The 4120-nt window shown below is 40.0% G+C and overlaps 1 pseudogene; it reads left to right on the top strand.

The window, feature by feature from the left end:
• Nucleotides 1–2378: 2378 nt before the first annotated feature.
• On the top strand, nucleotides 2379–3368 carry LOC132217240 (small ribosomal subunit protein eS8-like; annotated as a pseudogene).
• The last annotated feature ends 752 nt before the right edge of the window (nucleotides 3369–4120 follow it).

Genomic DNA, 4120 nt, shown 5'->3' with positions numbered 1-4120 from the left:
AGAGTCAAGAATTTAGCACTAGAAAGAATTTAATACAATCTTCCTTCTGTTCCCTTTACAGATCAGGAGCTAAACAGAGGGGAGGCCAGATGCCATAAATCCACACGCACAGTGGGAGGCAGAGCCAGGACCAGGTCTTCTGAGTCTCACAGCTTTCTTAAGAAGGCAAGTCATGTCTCTGGCCTGCTTAGGTACCCTTTATAACTTTCTCAGAATGTTTCCAGTGCTGTCTAATATAGTAGTTACTAGCCACATGTGGCTATTTTTAATTAGTTTAAATCAAATTTAGCCCTGGCCAGGTGGCTCAGTTGCTTGTAGTGTCATCCTGTACACCAAAAGGTTGCAGGTTCGATTTCTGGTCAGAGGACATACCTAGGTTGCAGGTTTGTACCCAGTCGGGGCATGTAGAGGATGCTATCAATCGATGTTTCTTTCTCACTCACATCAATGTTTTTCTCTCTCTCTCCTTCCCTCTCTCTCTAAAATCAATAAAAGCATATCCTAGGATGAGGATTTTAAATAATTTAATTTGACTTAATTTAAAATTCAGTCCAACCGGGGTGGTTCAATGGTTGAGTGTCTACCTATAAACCAGGAGGTCACGGTTTGATTCCTGGTCAGGGCACATGCCCAGGTTGTGGGCTTGATCCCAAGTGGGGGGAGTGCAGAAAGCACCCAATCAATGACTTTCTCTCATCATTGATGTTTCTATCTCTCTCCTCCCAGCTCTCTGAAAGCAATAAAAATATAATCTTAAAAAAATATTTTTAATAAAATAAAATTTAAAATTCAGTCCCTCCATCACACAGCCACATTTCAAGAACCCAACATGTGTCTAGTGCAGCCGTGGGCAAACTACGGCCCGCGGGCCGGATCCGGCCCGTTTGAAATGAATAAAACTAAAAAAAAAAAAAAAAAAGACCGTACCCTTTTATGTAATGATGTTTACTTTGAATTTATATTAGTTCACACAAACACTCCATCCATGCTTTTGCTCCGGCCCTCCGGTCCAGTTTAAGAACCCATTGTGGCCCTCGAGTCAAAAAGTTTGCCCACCCCTGGTCTAGTGGCTACCGAATCACATATCACAGATACATGAACATTTCCATAATAGAAAGTTCTACTGGACAGTACTGGACCCAATGCTGGGAAGCTTCCTTGTCTGGGCCCAAGAGCAACACGGGGGGGGGGGGGGGAAGCACGGGGGTGCAGGGTGTCAGAACAAGAGAGTGAAAGAACAAGAGAAAGTGGGCTAACACCCTCTTTCAGGCCCTTCCCAGACCCAGCCTCCAAGAGTCTATAGAACATTCAGCTTGTTCTGATGCCTCTTGGGATCCCAAGTCTGAAACTCCCTCTCTATAAAAGATCAACTAATGTCTGTATGGCTCTTTATAGTTCAAAAGTAATGTCATAGTTCTCCTTTGATACACACAACAACTGGTAAAACAAAGATCCCCATTTTACAACTGAGAAAAATGAGATTCAAAGAAGTAAGGTTTGCCAAAGATATGCAGAGAAACCAAGATTCCAATGAAAAATTCTGACTTTAAAAGTTGCCTTTCTTAACACCACCTCTTCTTCCTTCTTCTCTGAAGATATACACATATGTCTCAGGCCTTCTTAAGGACACCGGCTGAGTCTCGCTCATCTGTGTAGCCCAGGTGACATCTAGCAGTACCATCCTCACTCAATCAAATGGTCCCTAAAGCCTGGTTCTCACATCTCACTCTCTTCTCTAGTGGGGAGGTTGAGAAGACAAATCAAGTTCAAAGGAAACAAGACAAATATTTGGAATTGCACTTCTGAATGCTCAACTCCAGAAATATAGGAATTTTGTACAAATTCACTTCCGAGGATTAAATTCCTTATTCTGACACAGGTGATTATATATCATGATTGAGAAGGGGTTTTAAAGGCAGACAAAAGGCATCTGTCTTCATATGGCCATATTCTAAAGTTTCTAGTGGTTTTCTAACACACACACACACACACACACACACACACACACACACACACACGATTCTATGGATATTCATAGTATCCCAAGAACATAATTTAAATCTCACATGTGAATGTAACCATTTAATTCTAATCATAATGCTATGAGACGGGTACTATAATTAGCCCCTCACAGTTGGAAGAAATTTAGGTCCTGAGAGTTTAAGTAAATTTAAGTAAATCCTCCATCACTACAGTTCACAGGTCACAGTGTTGGGATATTTGAATATAAGTCTGCCTGATTCCAAACTCCTGGCTATGCTAGTATTCTGACTCTCAACAAAATCTAAAATAGACATTGTGGATTTATGTGAATTTGTCATGGAAAATAAGGACCTAGGGTGAAAATAAAAAGTCTTCAAAATAGTTGTAAGCTTCAATGTGGGCATATAGATCATATTTTGAACATATTCCTATTCTGCTCCCAGCATTTCTATTATCAACATTCACTTTTTTAAAAAGGCTGCCCTTTGTCTTTAGCAGAAGAACCCAGAGCCCTTTTAGTCACAAAGATCAAAATAAACATTAAGCATTTAGGAATGAAACAACCAATAGTTCTGAGTCCTCTTCTTAGAAGAGTACATATTCATGACAAGTTAAATTTCTAGATGAAATTGCTTCTTGACTTTAAGGATCTAGGACTCGCTTTCCAGCCAGCGCCAAGCCATGGGTATCTCTCGGGACAACTGGCACAAGCGCAGCAAGACCTAGGGCAAGAGAAAACCCTACCACAAAAAGTGAAAATATGAGCTGGGAGGCACTGCTGCAACACTAAGATTGGATCCCGCCGCATACAGAGTGTGGGGAGGCAACAAGAAGTACCGAGCCTTGAGGCTGGACGTGGGCAACTTCTCTTGGGGCTCAGAGTGTTGTACGGCAAAACAAGGATTATTGATGTTACCTACAATGCATCCAACAATGAACTGGTCCGCACCAAGACCCTAGTAAAGAACTGCATCGTGCTCATTGACAGCACACTGTACCAACAGTGGTACAGTCCCAATAAGCACTGCCCCTGGACTGCAAGAAGGGGGCCAAGATGACTCCTGAAGATATTTTAAACAAAAAAAGATCAGAGAAAATTCAGAACAAATACAATAAAAGGAAAAGAAATACCAAAATCAGCAGTCTTCTTGAGGAGCAGTTCCAACAGGGCAAGCTTCTTTCATGCATTGTTTCAAGACCAGGCCAGTGTAGCCAAGCAGATGGCTACGTGCTCGAGGGCAAGGAGCTGCAGTTCTATCTGAGGAAAATCAAGGCCCAGAAATCCTCTTCCCTCCTACTTTAACTCATGTAATAAAGGTGTTTATTCTTAAAGGAAAAAAAAATCCAGGACTTTTAAAAAAAAATTTTATTATGGAAACTCTCAAATATTCATTAAAGAAGAAAGGAAAGTATAATACATCCTTATGAACCATTTTCAACAGGTATCAGCTCATGGTCAATCTTGTTTTATCTAATCCCCCTACACTCACTTTGTTTCCTGGTATTTTAAGGTAAACCTCACATATCTATCACTTCCCCTGTGAATACTTCAATAATGCATTTTTAACAGATAAGGACACCTTTTTAAACATAATGCCAATGCCATATCACACTTAATAAAATTACAGTAATCTCTTAACATCATCTGAAACCCAATCATACTCAAATTTCTCCAACTGTCCCAAATGTCTTTTTTCAGTTGATTTAGTCCCATCAGAATCCAACAAGATTCATACATTGCATTTGGTTCTTATGTGTTTTAAGTCTCTTATTCTAGCACCACTCACAAAAATGAACACAAAACAAATTAAAACTTAAAGACCCAAAGCTGTAAAACTCCTAGGGGAAGAAATGTAAGGAAAAGGCTCCTTGACATTGGTCCTGGCAACAATTTTTTGCATACGACACCAAAAGTAAAAGCAACAGAAGCAAAAACACGTGGGACTACACCGAACTAAATAGATTTTGCAAAGCAAAAGAAATAATCAACAAAGTGAAAGGCAATGTACAGAATTGGAAAAAATATTTGCAAACCATATGTCTGATAAGAGGTTAGTATCCAAAATATATAGTTGTAGGAATTCCTACAACTCAAGAACATTAAACCCGGTTTTTAAAAGTGGGCAGAAGAACTGAC

The sequence above is a fragment of the Myotis daubentonii genome, chromosome 15, assembly GCF_963259705.1.
Source record: "Myotis daubentonii chromosome 15, mMyoDau2.1, whole genome shotgun sequence".
NCBI lineage: Eukaryota > Metazoa > Chordata > Mammalia > Chiroptera > Vespertilionidae > Myotis > Myotis daubentonii.
Note: the sequence above shows the minus strand (reverse complement) of the source record. Positions and strands in the feature narration are given on the sequence as shown.